The sequence below is a fragment of the Dama dama genome, chromosome 30, assembly GCF_033118175.1.
Source record: "Dama dama isolate Ldn47 chromosome 30, ASM3311817v1, whole genome shotgun sequence".
NCBI lineage: Eukaryota > Metazoa > Chordata > Mammalia > Artiodactyla > Cervidae > Dama > Dama dama.
The window spans coordinates 37147753-37164723 of record NC_083710.1 but is presented as its reverse complement, the minus strand read 5'-3'; the positions used below and the strand labels follow the sequence as shown (position 1 = coordinate 37164723).

General features: G+C 45.2%; 1 protein-coding gene and 1 non-coding gene across 2 annotated transcripts in view; one reads left to right on the top strand and one right to left on the bottom strand.

Annotated features, from left to right (window-relative positions):
• Positions 1-5068: 5068 nt before the first annotated feature.
• TRNAG-CCC (transfer RNA glycine (anticodon CCC)) lies at positions 5069-5141 on the bottom strand. The gene has a single exon. It is a non-coding gene; the product is annotated as a tRNA-Gly (tRNA).
• A 6109-nt stretch (positions 5142-11250) lies between these two features.
• Positions 11251-16971, top strand: part of LOC133049456 (phospholipid-transporting ATPase IB) — a 458918-nt gene continuing 453197 nt past the window's right edge. Inside the window, exon 1 of the mRNA XM_061133472.1 lies at positions 11251-11267. The gene's annotated coding sequence lies outside the window, so the exon portion shown is untranslated. The remainder of the gene's footprint in view (positions 11268-16971) is intronic.

Genomic DNA, 16971 nt, shown 5'->3' with positions numbered 1-16971 from the left:
TCAAAACCACCCAGAATGCTTGTAAAAAGGTAACTAACCATGACTTACTGAATCTGGTTGGGGGAGGGGGCTGTGTAGGTCCTCAGCTCCTGGGTTTAGTAAGAGGTGCTTTTCTTTGCAGAAGCTTAACTTAACCTACTGGTCCAGGGGATGTCACAGAAGGACATGTAGAACTGACCACAGTTGACTGCTGTTGAATGCAAGTGTGGCTCTTGGTCCTTTGTACAAAATGGACTTTATTATGTTTGTAGTCACTGCATTTCAGAGTTTAAAGAGACTTACTGCTCATCTAAATAAGTCCAATGGATACACAGTGGCTTGCCTGAAAAACCCATTTTTCTTTATTCCATTGTCTCCTTAGTGGCACATCTGTAAAAGTGCTCAAATGGGATGACAGACCTTTCACCCAAAGGTAGAATGCAACTCATAGAAAGAATTATGAAAGGGAAACGGGAAAAAAAGAATCATGTATTAGTTATCTTTCAAATTCATCTAAACATGAAAAGTTAACTTCCTCTGGTGATGGAGAATATTCTGAGATAAGCAGAAAATGCTGACATAAATGTGAGTCTGTGAAACTTGTTTTACTCGACCTTGTAACTGAGTTTAAATTGTGAAATCAGATCTTAGTAGAAATCACATATTTAAAAGCCTTTATAAGTCTCTGAAATTTCCTGTTGATGTTTGAAATTTATCTTAGGTAGAAGGCTACTGCTTGGCTACTGAGACACTGAGTCCTAAACTTCCTCTAAGAAAAGGAAATAATCGAGAAAGTATTTGAGGAACTGTGTCATCCTTAAAGTTAGGAAGAAGTTACCTTATTCATGGAGAATTATATAAATGACAATAAGATACTGGTGGGGAATTTGTAGTGGATGGGCATTCTTTATGTTCAAGGTCTTAATTACTTCCCAGGGAGCATCACACAATGAACATAAAAAGGTCCAAACATACATAGGATACAGGTTTAGGGATTTGCGGTTTGTGATGGGAACACCATGGCCAATATACCAGCTGATGCTCATAAACACATTTCGTTTTTGAAATAAAAAACTATTGAGACACTTTGAGAAGCTTGGCTGTTGCTTTGTTTTATGTTGACAAAAACAACCTATTCATGGGCTTCCCTGGTGGCTCAGCTGGTAAAGAATCTGCCTGCAGTGTGGGAGATCTGGGTTTGATCCCTGGGTTGGGAAAATCCCCTGGAGGAGGGCATGACAACCCACTTTAATATTCTTGCCTGGAGAAGTCCATGGACAGAGGAGCCTGGTGGGCTATAGTGCATGGAGTTGCAAAGAGTAGGACACGACTGAGCAACTTTCACTTTCATGCATCTATACACAGCATTCTTTATAATAGCAGGTTCCAGGCAAATCTGCTGACAAAGAACAGAAAGATTCAGGAATGGTACAGGGATGTGTATTAATCAGTAATATTTTGGTTGCCAACAATACAAACATCATTGGTTTCAGGAGTGTTTGCCATACTTCAAGCTATGTTTCCTAGCTTTTTCCTCCCTAGATCCTTCCTATGTAAAACTTCCAGAGTTGCACATTATCTGAAGTAAAAAAAGGAATTTATTCAATCACATAAAGTCCAGTGAGTGGACTGGGTTTCAAAAAAAGCTGGACCAGTCAGGTCACACAATATTATCAGAAATGAATCTCAGGGAATTTCCTGGCAGTCCAGTGGTTTGCACTCCATGCTTCCATTGCAGGGGGCACAGGTTCAATCCCTGGTCAGGGAACTAAGATCTCACAAGCCACAGGTGTGGCCAAAAAAAAAATGAGTCCCAGTCTTTGCTGCCTACACATGGTCTCTCCCAGTGGTACTAAGACGGCTGCTGGAAGCCCCAGACTTCACATCCTTCTTATAAGTCCCTACAGTCCCTCTGTCCTCAAGTTTCTCTCTGTAAGTCTCTCTGTAAAGCCCTCTAGTTCCCCCTGCTTGGATCACCTTTTCACCTGGAGGTAAAGCCAGGTTTCCAGGGAGACTTACTCTGATTGGCCAGCGTGACTTCCCTGGCCACATCTTTGTGGGAGAGGGAGCCTGAAACATTGTTAATCTCTCCCCCCCCCCCCCCCCCCCCCCGCCCCAAACTGCTGGTAGTAAAAGATCACAAGTCACAGATGTCTGTCCACTGAGGGTTGATGAACCTCAGAGTTAGTGGAATATGAGTTTTTACTCATATCGTATGTGAGAGTACATGTGTTCAAATCTGTAGTTACCTTTTTTAAAAAAAAAATTAGAATGTAGCTGATTTACAGTCTTGTGTTTCAGAGTACAGCAATGAGATTCAGTTATACACATATATATATCTATCCTTTTTCAGATTCTTTTCCATTACAGGTTATAACAAGATAATGAAATATTGAATATAGTTCCCTGTGCTGTACAGCAAGTCCGGTTGTTATCTGTTTTATTTACAGGACTGTGTAAGTGTTAATCCCAAATCCTAATTTATCCCTCCCCCCAAAGCAATATTTACCTTTGTTGGTCTTTGGTCAGCAGATGTGAAAGAAAATACAGAAGCTTTAGTAAAGTCCTTCATTTTGTTTATATAAAACTGTGCTTTTTGTTTGTGCTATTACAGCTTCTAGATTTTTTTTTTTTCAATCTCTCTGTTGGAAGACCTCTTTGGAGCTGCAAGAGACGAGGGTAATTATGAGTGTGGCCCCTCGACACAGGTGACAAAGAATTCGCTTTCTGGCTCCATGTCCTGCCTACCTGTGCCATCTTGGACAAATTATTCAGCTTCTCTAATCCTGCATTTCCTCATCCACACAACAGAGGTAAAAATGTGCTTTCCTCTTTGTGTTGTTTGAAAATGAAAAGATAACATGCAAGCAAAACTTTGAGCTTCTTGCTGCCACAGAGGAAGCACTCAGAAGTGCTGTTGTTATCAGTATTATGAAACCAGTTCATCTGCTTTTATGCCTGTTGGCTGTTCATGGTTGCCAGGTTGCCCTGTTAGCTGTTGAATTCCCCAGCACTCAGCAGCAGCTGCTGCGTTTCCTTCAAGAGGGGCTTCATTCCTCACCCCACCACCCTCAGGCTCAGCCTGGTCCCCAGCACCTGCTCTGGTCACCGTCTGAATTTCACCCAGTGCACTATTCTTCTCTGTGGAATTCCAGCAAAGCGACACCTCTGAGCAACACCTCGTGCAAGAAGACACTTTTTCTTACTGTATTGTGAAAAATGGAAATATACCAACAAGTGTAAGAAGGAAATAAAAACCACCACCCAGAGGCAATAACAGCTAACATTTTAATACCTCACTCTTCAGATATGGGAATGCGTGTGTATATATATGTATACACACACACACACATATGTAATAAATGAAAGTGAAAGTGTTGGTTGCTCAGTTGTATCTGATTCTTTGTAACCCCATGGACTGTAGTCCGCCAGCTTCCTCTGTCCTTGGGATTCTCCAGGCAAGAATACTGGAGTGGGTTGCCATTTCCTCCTCCAGGGTGTCTTCCTGACCCAGGGATTAAACCTGAGTCTCCCGCATCGCATTGTGGGCAGCTTCTTCACCGTCTGAGTCACCAGGGAAACTTTCTATATATGTGTATTCAAAACTAGATCACAACATACACAGTGGCATTTTCTCTCTGTTCATTTAACATTTGACATTCACTTAACATAGTATGGTTTCTCAAACCATTAAATAGTCTTCAAAATTTTTGTTTTTAAAGAGAATCATTTTCTAGAAAGAATTTTAAATTATTTAAGTGCTCGTTCTTTTGTTGTTGTTATTGTTTTCCATTTATTTTTATTAGTTGGAGGCTAATTACTTTACAATATTGTAGTGGTTTTTGCCATACATTGACATGAATCAGCCATGGATTTACATGTGTTCCCCATCCTGATCCCCCCCTCCCACCTTCCTCCCCATCCCACCCTCTGGGTCATCCCAGTGCACCAGCCCCGGATGCTCAGATGCTCGTTCTTTTGCTGTTGGGCTTGCTTTTCAGTTTTTTGCTATTAGGAATAACATTATTATGAGTATCCCAGGACAAGCATCTAAAATACTTGCTTCCTTTATTTAGTATTTTATTTTTTTTGGTTAGGTGGTGCAGCTTTCAGGACCTCAGTTCCCCAACCAGGAACTGAACCAGGCCACAGCAGTGAAAGCCTGGAATTCTAACCACTAGGCCACTGGGGAACTCCCTTTTATTAGGATTTTATTTTTTTTTGCCACACCACAAGTGTGGTGTGCTCTTAGTTACACAAGAGCAAAAACTGAACCTGTGCCCCCTGCAGTGGAAGCTCAGAGTCTTAACCAGTGGACCGCCAGGGAATTCCCTTTATTAGCATTTTAAAAGTTGTGGTCTAGTTTCCCTGAAATATATACATATATATATATATTATATATATAACCTCTCTCTGTATGCATGTGTATGTGTGTGTGTGTGTGTATATATATATATATATATATATATATATATACACACACATATATATGCTCAGTCACTCAGTCATGTCTGACTCTTTGCAACTCCATGGACTGTAGCCCACCAGGTTCCTCTGCCCATGGAATTTTCCAGGCTAGCATACTGGAGTTGGGTGCCATTTTTTATTCCATATATATATATATATATATATACACACACACACACATATGTACATATATACACACACACATGTATACATATATGTCATATATACACACCACAGTTTCTATATCAACTCATCTATGGACGGGCACTTAGGTTGCTTCCATATCTTGACTGTTATAAACAATGCTGCAGTGACCACAGGAGTGCCTATATCTTTTCAAATTAGTGTTTTCATTTTCTTCCAATAAATACCCAGAACTAGAATTGCTGGATTGTATGGCAGTTCTATTTTTACTTTTTTGAGGACCCTCCATACTGTTTCCATAGAGGCTGCACCAGTTACATTACCACCAACAGTGCATGAGGGTTCCTTTTTCTCTGCATCCTCGCAGCCACTAGTCCTTTCTTTTTTTAAACAAAACATTTATTTTTATCTATTTGACTGTAATCCTTAGTTGCAGCACACAGGACCTTAGATCTTAGTTGTGGCATGTGGGATCTAGTTCCCTGACCAGGGATTGAACCTGGGCCCCCTGCATTGGGAGCACAGAGTCTTAGCCACTGGACCACCAGGGAAGTCCTGTATTTTTTGTCTTTGTGATGATAGCTATTCTTACATATGTGAGCTGATCCCGTTGTTTTGATTTGCATTTCTCTGATGATTAGTGATGTTGAATACCTTGCAAGAGATTTTTATAGACCAGAGAGAGCAGGAATAAGGAAGTGATACTGGGCATTTGCTGATCGGTTAAGACAGGGTGGTTGTTGTTCGGTCACTACTTTCCTTGTAAGGAACAAAGGGAAGTCTTGGAGCAGACAGGAAACTTGTCTTGAGCAGACAAGCCCTGATGGGTGGATGAGGCTTTCCTTTTCTGGGAGAGTCAAGCATAGAGCATAGAAATTTTGTTAAGTTTCAGTTTGCTGATGTGGGGCTTGGCGTAAGCAACTCATCTTGGGATTAATCTGGTTATTTTAACATTTGTTGTTCAGTTGCTTGGTTGTGTCTTACTCCTTGCAACCCCACGAACTGCAGCAACCAGGCTTCTCTATGCTCCACTGTCTCCTGGAGTCTGCCCAAACTCATGTCCATTGAGTCTGTGATAACCGTTCTTTATCTAATCTTTTGTGTCTTGCTTTCATTCAGCTTCCCTCATAGCTCAGTTGGTAAAGAATCTGCCTGCAACGCAGGAGATCCTGGTTCAGTTCCTGGGTTGGGAAGATCCCTGGGAGAAGGGATAGGCTACCCACTCCAGTATTCTTGGGCTTCCCTGGTGGCTCAGTTGGTCAAGAATCCACCTGCAATTTGGGAGACCTGGGTCAATCCCTGGGTTGGGAAGATCCCCTGGGGAAGGGAATAGCTACCCACTCCAGTATTCTGACCTGGAGAATTCCATGGACTATGTATAGTCCATGGGGTCTCAATGAGTCTGACACAACTGAGTGACCTCCACTTTCATTCAACATCAGGCTGTTGAGATCCATCTTGTTGTATACATTGGTAATTGCAAATGCATCCCTTTTTACTGCTGAGTCATATCCTATGAATATATTGCAATTGTTTATCCAGGTACCTGTTGGGTTGTTCCCAGTGTGAAGTTGTTATTGTTCTTTAGTTGCTAAGTCATATCCAGCTTTTTGGGATGGGCTGTAGCCCACCAGGCTTCTCTGTCCATGGGATTCTCTGGGTAAGAATACTGGGGTGGGTTGCCATGCCCTCCTCAAAGGGATCTTCCCAACCCATGGACTGAACCCATGTCTGCTATATCACAGGCGGATTCTCTACCACTGAGCCACCAGGGAAGCCCAATAAAACTACTATTAATATCCTCTTACAAGTCTTTTTGTAAATATGTGTTCATTTCTCATGGGTAAGTACCTAGAAGTGGTATCTCTGGGTTTATGGAAGGTGGATATTTAACTTCTACAGGGACTGTGAGTGTTCCAGAGTGGTTACAACATTCTACACTCTCACCAGCAATGTCTGAGTTCTGGTTGCTCAACACCCTCCACAATAATTTGGAGTCATTTATCCTTGACATCCTGTGGGTGTGTAGTGGACTACTGTTTTTTTTTTTTTTAATTGGAATATAATTGATCTACAACGTTGGGTTAGTTTCAGGTGTACTCAAAGTGCATCAGTTACACGTGTATCCTCTTTTTAAAAGATTTCATTCTCATATAGGTCATTACAGACTATGGTGTAGAGTTCTCTGTGTTGTATAGTGGGTCCTTATTACTTGTCTATTTTATATATAGCAGTGAGTGTATACCAATCCCAGTCTCCCAGTTTATCCCTCCCCTCATCCTTTCCCCTCTGGCAACCAGATGTTTGTTTTCTACATGGGTGACTTATTTATGTTTCGTAAATAAGTTCATTTGTACCACTTTCTTAGGTTCCACACATGAGCAACATCACATGGTGTCTGCTGTGATGTGCATTTTCCTGATGATGAACAAGTTGGGGCTGTTCTTTTAGTTGTGAGCTGCAGGAATTACTTATCCACTCTAGATCCAAGTCCTTGTTGAAAGGGTGCATTGTGAATATCTTTTCCTGGTCAGTGGATGGCCTATTCATTTTTTTGGCAGAAGAAATGACGTTTGATGATGTTCCATTTATTAGCTTTTCCTTTTCTGATCAGGGCTTTTTGTGGCCCAGCACAGGAAGTATTTTCTCCTCCATTTTCTTCTAGAAGTTCTGCTTAGGTTTTCACTTTTAAGTCTGCAGTCCATGTTGAGTTAATCATTGTGTATGGTTAAGGGGGTCAAGGTTATTTTTTTCCTATGAACATCAAGTTGTCACAGCACCATTTATTGAAGACTACCTTTTCCCTATTGAATTGCTTTAGTACCTCTCAAAATCATTTCCCCACACGTGCAGGTATCTGTTTCTGGGCTCTGTCTACTCCCATGTCCACACTCCAGTGTCTTGAGTAGTGTTCACATTCAAGTAAGACCTGAAACCAGGCAGTGTAAGTCCATCAGTTTCGTTCTTTGGGAGCCTGAATGCCTTACTTTCAGTGTGAAGGTTCTGCACATATTCCACTAATTTTTCAGTAAGTGTTTTATGATTTTGCTGCACTTACCACTAATACTTTATGAAAATCACAGTTGCTTCCTGGTAGTTCTGATAGACTATATTTCCCAAAATGGCTGCAACGGTTTCCAATCCTCATGCTCTTGCAGACTCCCGCCACTCTCCCATCAGTAGATGGGGTCTTCTCTTTCCTGTCCCCTGGGACTGACTGGGCCCTTGTGGCTGTTTCAGCGAACAGGATGTGGAGGGAGAGATGGTGCATGATTTCCAAGGTTAGGTTGGAAGGGCTGACAGAGTGTCCACCTGCCTCTCTTTCCTGGGACCCCTGGATCCAGCCAGCATGTTGTGAGGAAGCCGGGATTACCAGGAGTGGCCATGTGCAGCGGTCCTGCTGCAGCCAGCATCGCAGCTGGAAGTGAAAGTGAATGAATGACTGAGGGGGAGGGCCTGCCACAACTACCACTTTGTCATCAGGAAAATAGACGGGCAGTTCTACTGCAGGTTGCTTTTTCTTTTCTTTTTAAATTTTATTTATTTTTATTTTTGGCCACACTAGGTCTTCCCTGCAGCTCTCGGGCTTTCTCTAGTTTTGACGAGCGGGTTCGACCCTTCCTTGTGGTGCGTAGGCTTCTCTTGTTGTGGAGCTCGGGCTCTAGGCTTCATGGGCTGCAGTAGTTGTGGTTCATGGGCTCTAGAGCGCAGTCTTGGTAGTTGTGGTGCATGGACTTAGTTGCCCTGAGGCATGTGGAATCTTTCTGGGCCAGAGATGGAACCCGTGTCCTCTGCAATGGCACGTGGATTCTTTACCACTGGATTGCCAGGGAAGTCCCATATTGCTTTTTCTATGTCTGGTGTGGTCCACTGCTCTCTGAAAACAATGGGTAACATTGAAAAGAATTTGGAGAAGAGTCTTCGAAATGCACTTTGCAGAGTTCTTAAGAAGGAACAGGGGAATAAAGATTTCCATTGATTGCTCTTCCTTCCCAGTTGTTGTTCAATCAATAAGTTGTGTCTGACTCTGTGACCCCATGAACTGACCCTTTGCCTAATCCTGTCAGAGTTGCTCTTTGGTTTGTTAGTTTGTAAATAACATCAGAGGAGAGCCTGAAAGGAAATTGGTCTGGGGACCAGAGGGAAAGGAAGGATGTTAGGGACTGGTGGCTTTCTGTGTCTGGATTTGTTTGTTCCCTAAACTGGGGAGCAGAGGTGTGCATGCTAGCTATACGCTTATCTGTGCCTTTTTACATGCCATATATATGCCTTTCCTTTACAAATATCTATAGACATGCATCACATATAAACGTGTGTTTGTGGTTAGTTGTGTCTGACTCTTTGTGACCCCATGGATTGTAGCCCGCCAGGCTCCTCCATCCATGGGATTTCCCAGGCAAGAATACTGGAGTGGGCTGCTATTTCCTCCTCCAGGGGATGTTCCTGACCCAGGGATCGAACCCGCATCTCTTGTGTCTCCTGTGTCTCCCACAGTGGTGGGTTCTTTACCACTGAGCCACCTGGGAAGCCCATCCCTATATAAAAGGTAGACATGTATATGTATACCTACTATGAACAGTTTTAAAAGGAAGTGAAGTTTTAATTTGAGGAAAATAAAGGGTTAAGAAATGGCTTAAAATCTTTTTTAAAAAATTTATTTATTTATTTGGCCGCACTGGGTCTAGAGAAAGAAATGACAACCCACTCCAATATTCTTGCCTGGAGAATCCCATGGACAGAGGAGCCTGGCGGGTACAGTCCATGGGGTCGCAAAGAGTTGGACACAGCTGAGCGACTTTTTCACTTTTCATGAACATTTAAAAAGGAAATAGGGTTTTAGCTTGAGGAAAAGAAAGGCTTAAGAAATGGTTTAATGTCTTAAAATATATATATATATACACATATGTATATACATATATATGTATATATATATATTTCTTTGGTGGCACTGGGTCTTATCTGCAGCCCATGGGGTCATTGATGTTCCCTGTGGCAGGGAGGTTCTTTTAGTTTCAGCATGTGGGCTCTTCAGTGGCAGCATGTGAACTCTTAGTTAGAGCACGTGGGATCTAGTTTTCTGACCAGGGACTGAACCCGGGTCTCCTGCATTGGGAGTGAAGAGTATTAGCCACTGGACCACCAGAGAAGTCATTTGAAGTCTTATTTATAAATTTATAAAGATGAACTCACTGATAGAAATTTTTAGGATCACCCCAACAGCTGTGATGACCTCCTAAGAAACATCTTCTGCCACCCTGAAGTTCAGCCCTGCAGTTCAGAACACGTCCTCTTCCTCAACTTCCTGCTAAAGGCTCATTGCTTATCAGGAACCTGTTTTGTTTTGTTTTAGGGCCCAGGATAGGCAGGAATCCTACTTGAAGCTGAAATTCCCAGCCCTCAGTTTCCAAAGCAAGTTGTCCATTCCTTCTGCATTTTTTTCTAAGAATGGAGGCAGAGGCCAGCCAAGGGGGAGCTTGGCACCACATGGCTTTGCGTCTGAGTGAGGATTCTCTGTGCTGAACTCTGTTCTTTTTTTTTTTTTTCATTTATTTTTATTAGTTGGAGGCTAATTACTTTACAATATTGAAGTGGGTTTTGTCATACATTGACATGAATCAGCCATGGAGTTATACATGAACTCTCTTCTTGACAACCCTGATGTTTATGTTTTTTGAAGCTTAACGATCGCATCAGTAAATGCTGGGGCAGGCTCTTACTTACATCGTTGTGTGTGTGTGTGTGTGTGTGTGTGTGTGTGTGTGTTCACTTTGAGGTCAGAATTTTATCAGATATTAAACAGATTGTGCCCCCCTCCCTCACCCCCTCCTTTATGGAACTGTGCCCAGGAGGACCAAGCCCAGTGTCAACATTAAGGTAAAAACAACCAAAGTAGATCAAGTGATCTTGGACCAGTCCCCTCACCCCTCAATGATTCTGTTTCTGTGGCACAAGGTGTGAGTGTGTGTATGTGTGTGTGTGTATCCGGCGTTAAGTGATGCCCACATGTCTTATAGCTTTAACAACCCACCAGGTAGAGCTGGAGGGAGGTTGTGTCGTGGTGGGGGTGGTGGTAGGAGTCTAGGGACCCAGGACTTCACTGGGGATAAGGCCACCATCGGGCACCTTAGAAATACCTGTTCCTGTGAGGTTCCGCATAGGCCCCAGCAGACCGGACACGGAGGAAATGGAAGAACAGAAACTGCGGGGGAGGAGGGGGCGTAAAAAGAGAAAGCAGGCGTCCTGACCGCCTCACATCAGCGCCCTACGGCAAGTGCAGGGAAACCAGAGACAAAGTCCCTGAGGGGCGCGCGTCCCCGAGGCGAACCCCCAAAGCACGGATCCCCTGCCCCGCCCCGCGCCTTCTCCGCACCTGCAGGCGCCCCATCCTGCGTGACGTTCGGCTGCTTCCCGGAGCCCTGGGCTTCCCCCCCCGCACCCCGCGCCCGCAGCCCGCAGCCCCGGCGCCGCCGCACTGGGCGCCGCAGCGGCACGGAAGGCGCAGCCCCGCGCAGAGGCCGCCCGCTCCCGTCCGGCGCGCCCCCCATGGCCCTCGGGCCGCCGGCCCCGCGCCCAGCCCCGCGCAGCGTCCGCGGGGGGCGCGATATCCAACGGCCCCAGCCGCGCCCAGGCTCTTAGGATGTCCCTGCCCGGGAGGCCGCGGATCCGCGCGTCCGTGGGTGAGAGCGGGGGCGCGGACTTGGGGGTTCTGGGCGGGGGCGCGGGCGGAGTGGGGGGGCGCGGGCGGGGCGGGCCAGGGGCGCGGTCAGGACACAGCGCCCCGCCCTCCGTCCGCGCCTCCGACCCCTCCCGGCGCTGCGAGGCCCAGGCCGGGGGTGGGGGCAGGTCCCCCCGGGATGGGGAAGTGAGGGGTCCGGCTCGCCTCCAGCCCCCTCATCCCTCCACCCCCACCCCCTTCCCCTCTGCGGTGGGCTCGGGGCGGGCGGCGCACCATCATCTCGCCCCTCTGGCCTCGCCGCGCGTCTCGCTGCCGCAGAGCTGGGGTGGGGGGCGGCGGGGCACCAGGCGCTGTGACTCCCTGGGGACCCCGCGGCCGCGCGCAGCGACGCCGGAGCCGCTGACCCCCTCCCTCCCCCCACCCCCAGGGGCCGCCCGGCGCCCCCGCGAGCCGGCACTGCGCCTCGGAGGCCGGGTCGTTAGAGCCACACGCAGCCCGGCGCGTCGAGGGCGGCCTCGGGCCGCCAGTCCTCAGGAGCCGTGTGTGGTTTGTTATGTAAACGTGTGTAGGGACCACAGGCTTGTGGAGCTGGGTGTCACGTGATGGTGATACAGGATGCTCTATCGACACCCTTCGATCATAACATATTGAAAGGGCGCTTCTAAACGATTAGATTTCGTGCCACTTCGGGGCTCTTGACAAGTTTGTAGGTACATACAGGCAGGTGCAGGGTTTGCGGCTTGGAGCTGGGGTCGCTGGCAGTAGTCTCCCGTGGATTTTGTTTGAGAAAATAGGCATATAAAAATAAGTGACTTCCCTATTCCTGTGGCTGAATAATGTGAAAGGGAAGCAGCTTATCAGACAGTCTAGACTGGTGTTTCCGAGGCTTGAGTGATGTCGGGGCACCTTCGGAGTCACTTGCAGAGAATCCCAGCGGCCGAGGATAAGGGGGCTGATGGGCTGAGACCAGACTGCCGGAGTTCCTGGTCGGGGGAGGGAGGATGGTCCCCGTGTGGGTGCCAAGGGGGAAGGGGGTACAGCTGCCTTGTGTTTGAAGGTAGGACCTGCAGCATTTGCTCATGCTTAGGATGGAGGGTGTAAGTGAAAGAGGAGATGCAAAGTTGGAGGTTTTGGGTCCAAGAAATGGTTACTGAGATGGGAAAAAGTTCAGGAAGAGCAGGGTTCTGTTTTTTGTGGGGGGAGAGGAGATCAGGAGTTTGGTTTTGAACCTGTGAAGTGCCAGCCAGAGAGCCCAGTGGAGAGAGGCAGGCTGGTGAGGAGAGGAGAACCGTGAGGATTGCCCAGCAGGATGGGCTCTCAGGACGGGGTTTGACCAGCACTCACTCAGGCTGCCATCTGGAAAGAGTCCCCAGTTTGCCTTCAGGCCCTGCTCTTGCTCTGTCGGAAGTCTTCCTGATTTTTGAGCCAGGGGCCTGTGCTTTCATTTGGCTCTGAGCCCTGCTGATTACGTAACCCATGTGTTTACATGTGGGCAAAACGAGAGGGGTCCTTGCCCAGAGCCCTGGGCACTCCACGTTTCAAGGTCAGGGAGATGCAGGCGGAAGCAGGGGGCTGCGAGGTTTGTCAGTGAGCTCAGAGGGAGCTGAGAGACCATGTCCAGGAAGCGGGGTGTCCGGCCGGGCCTGGCATCACCCCAGGCTCAGGACAGGTGAGGCCTGAGAATCATCCGTTTGTTCAGCAGCAGGAAGGGGAGGGCATTGGTGACCTTGCAGGACTGATTCTATGTGATCCCGGGAAGAATGTCCATAAGAGACAAAGAGGACAGGCGTTGGAAACAGCTTGACCAGAAAACTCTTTGGGGTGAACTTTGTTGCTAGGGAGCGTGGAGCAGAGGGGGAGTGGTCGCTGGGGGAGGATATGAGTTCTAGAAGGCCATTTTAAGGCTAATGTGACAGTTGTACAGTTGTTGGCATGGACGTAAAAGCCAGGGGAGAAGGGAGGGCAGTGTTCTGAGATTCAGAGAAGAGAGCACGTCATCAGGGTGGAGCAGTGGAGACACGTCCAGAGGTGGAGGATGGGGGCCTCGCTCTTGGATAGGCTGCGAGATGGGAGTTTATTTGGGGTCTATTACACTTCCTGGAGGCTCAGATGGTAAAGAATCTGCTTGCAATGCAGGAGACCCTGGTTCGATTCCTGGGTCAGGAAGATCCCCTGGAAAAGGGATAGGCTACCCAATCCAGTATTCTTGGGTTTCCCTGGTGGCTCAGATGGTAAAGAATCCACCTGCAATGTGGGAGACCTGGGTTTGACTCCTGGGTTGGGAAGATGCCCTGGGGCAGGGAACAGCTACCCACTCCAGTATTCTTGCCTGGATGATTCCCTGGACAGAGGAGCCTGGCAGTCCTACAGTCCACAGAATTGCAAAAAGTCAAACATGACTGAGCGACTTTCACTTTTTCACTACACACTGTGTAAGGAAGAGGGAGGCCTTGACAGTGTGGGCTCTCTGGGGCACACATTTGAACTTGCCTAAAGGGCCTGTTGGGCCTTCCCAGGCGACACTAGAGGTAAAGAACCAGGCTGCCAATGCAGTAGATGTAAGAGACATGGGTTCTATCCCAAGGTGGAGAAGATCCCCTGAAGAAGGGAATGGCAACCCACTCCAGTATTCTTGCCTGGACTGAGAAGCCTGACGGGCTATATTCATGGGGTCACAAAGATTCAGACATGACTGAGCATGCATCCAAAGACTAAAAGAAAAAAAAGGGGGGGGATTATTCACAAATTACAGTTTAAATTGGTTTTGCTAGTGCCTAGCAAATCTTAGCTACAGTCCATGGGGTCGCTAAGAGTCAGACACGACTGAATGACTTCACTTTCACTCTTCACTTTCATGCACTGGAGAAGGAAATGGCAACCCACTCCAGTATTCTTGCCTGGAGAATCCCAGGGACGGGAGCCTGGTAGACTGCCGTCTATGGGGTCGCACAGAGTCGAACACGATTGATGTGACTTAGCAGCAGCAGCAGCAGCAAATCTTTGGGGTTTCTATATTGATTGTGTATCCAACAATCTAGTGGGCTGTCTTAAGAATTTTTTTTTAATTAATTTTTTTTGAAGGATAATTGCTTTAGAGAACTTTGCTGTTTTCCGTCAAACCTCAACATGAATCAGCCATAGGTATACATATATTCCCCCACTTTTGAACCTCCCTCCCATCTCCCTCCCCTTCTCACCCCTCTAGGTTGATACAGAGCCCCTGTTTGAGTTTCCTGAGCCATACAGCAAATTCCCGTTGGCTATCTATTTTACATATGGTAATGTAAGTGTCCATGTTACTCTTTTCATACATCTCACCCTCTCCTCCCTTCTATGTCTATAAGTCTATTCTCTATGTCTGTTTTTCCATTGTTGCCCTGTAAGTGAATTCTTCAGTACCATTTTTCTAGATTCCGTATATATGTGTTAGAATACGGTATTTATCTTTCTCTTTCTGACTCACTTAATTCTGTATAACAGGTTCTAGGTTCATCCAACTCATTAGAACTGACTCAAATGCATTCCTTTTTATGGCTGAATAATATTCCATTGTGTATATATACTACAACTTCTTTATCCATCATCTGTTGATGACATCTAGGTTGCTTCCATGTTCTAGCTATTGTAAATAGTGCTGCAATGGACAATGGGATACATGTGTCTCTTTCAGTTTTGGTTTCCTCAGGGTATATGCCTAGGAGTGGAATTGCTGTGTCATATGGTGGTTTTATTCCTAGTTTTTAAAGGAATCTCCATACTGTCTTCTACAGTGGCTGTATCAATTTACATTCCCACCAACAGTGCAAGAGTGTTCCCTTTTCTCCACACCCTTTTCAGCATTTATTGTTTGCAGATTTTTGATGAGGGCCATTCTGAACAGTGTGAGGTGATATCTCATTGTAGTTGTGATTTGCATTTCTCTAATATAAACAATGTTGAACATCTTTTCATATGTTTGTTAACCATCTGTATGTCTTCTTTGGAGAAATGTCTGTTTAGGTCTTTTTCCCACTTTTTGATTGGGTTGTATGTTTTTCTGGTATTGAGTTGTATAAGTTGCTTGTATATTTTGGAAATTAATCCTTCGTCAGTGTTTCATTTGTTATTATTTTCTCCCATTCTGTGGGTTGTCTTTTCACTTTGCTTATAGTTTCCTTTACTGTGCAAAAGCTTTTAAGTTTAATCAGGTCCAACTTGTTTACTTTTGTTTTTATTTCTGTTACTTTAGGAGGTGGGTCATAGAGGATCTTGCTTTGATTTATGTCATCAAGTGTTGTGCCTTTGTTCTCCTCTAAGAGTTTTATAGTTTCTGGTCTTACATTTAGGTCTTTAATCCATTTTGAGTTAATCTTTGTGTATGGTGTTAGGAAGTGTTCTAATTTCATTCTTTTACATGTAGCTGTCCAGTTTTCCCAGCACCATTTATTGAAGAGGCTGTCTTTGCCCCGTTGTATATTCTTGCCTCCCTTGTCAAAAATAAGGTACCCATAGGTGTGTGGGTTTATTGCTAATCTTTCTACCTTGTTCCATTGGTCTATATTTCTGTTTTAGTGCCAGTACCATACTGTCTTGATGACTATAGCTTTGTAATATAACCTGAAGTCAGGAAGCTTGATTCCTCCAGCTCCATTCTTCTTTCTCGACTGCTTTAGCTATTTTGGGGTCTTTTGTGTTTCCATATGAATTGTGAAATTTTTTGTTCTAGTTCTGTGAAAAATGCCATTGGTAAGTTGATAGGGATTGCATTAAATCTGTAGATTGTTTTTGGTAGTATAGTAATTTTCTCAATATTGATTCTTCCTATCCAGGAACATGGACTATCTCTCCATCTGTTTATGTCATCTTTGATTTCTTTCTTTAGTGTCTTCTAATTTTCTATGTACAGTTCTTTTGTATCTTTAGGTAAGTTCATTCCTAGATATTTAATTCTTTTTGTTGCAATGGTGAATGGCATTTATTCCTTAATTGCTCTTTCTGATTTTTCATTGTTAGTATATAGAAATGCAAGTGATTTCTGTATATTGATTTTGTATCCTGCAACTTTGCTAAATTCACTGATTAGCTCTAGTAATTTTCTGATTCTATCTTTAGGGTTTTCTATGTACAGTATCATGTCATCTGCAAACAGTGGGAGCTTTATTTCTTATTTTCTGATCTGGATTCCTTTTATTTCTTTTTCTTCTGATTGCTGTAGCTAGGACTTTCAGAACTATGTTGAATAATAGTGGCAAGGATTTTGATAGTTTATGGATTCATTACAATTTTCAAGCCTAGGTAGTCTCAGTATCTGCCGATAGTCCTTTAGTTTCTTCCTTTATAAATGCTATAATATTTTTTCCCGTTTGATTATATTTGCTAGTACTGCCAATAAATGGTTACCGGAAGTGCAATAAGGGGATGCTTCCAGGATCTCGTGCTTCTGGAGTGTGAAGTTTGCTCTCAAGGTGTAGTTCTGTTACACTAGGGAAGGACTCTTGCCCTCCTACCTGTACCCGGTTCAGTATGGGCAGAGGCTGGTTTGCTTGCACCTTTTAGATAATCATAAGAAACCAGAAAATACATCAAGATTCCTGGTGGTTTTGGGGGTCTCTCCCTTTCACCTCTGGAACTTTGTGTTGATTAAAGTGAATCATGGAGCATCTATCAGAATGGCTATTATGAAAAGTGGTGACATCACCAAACACGTGCCAGGGTCCAGAGAAACT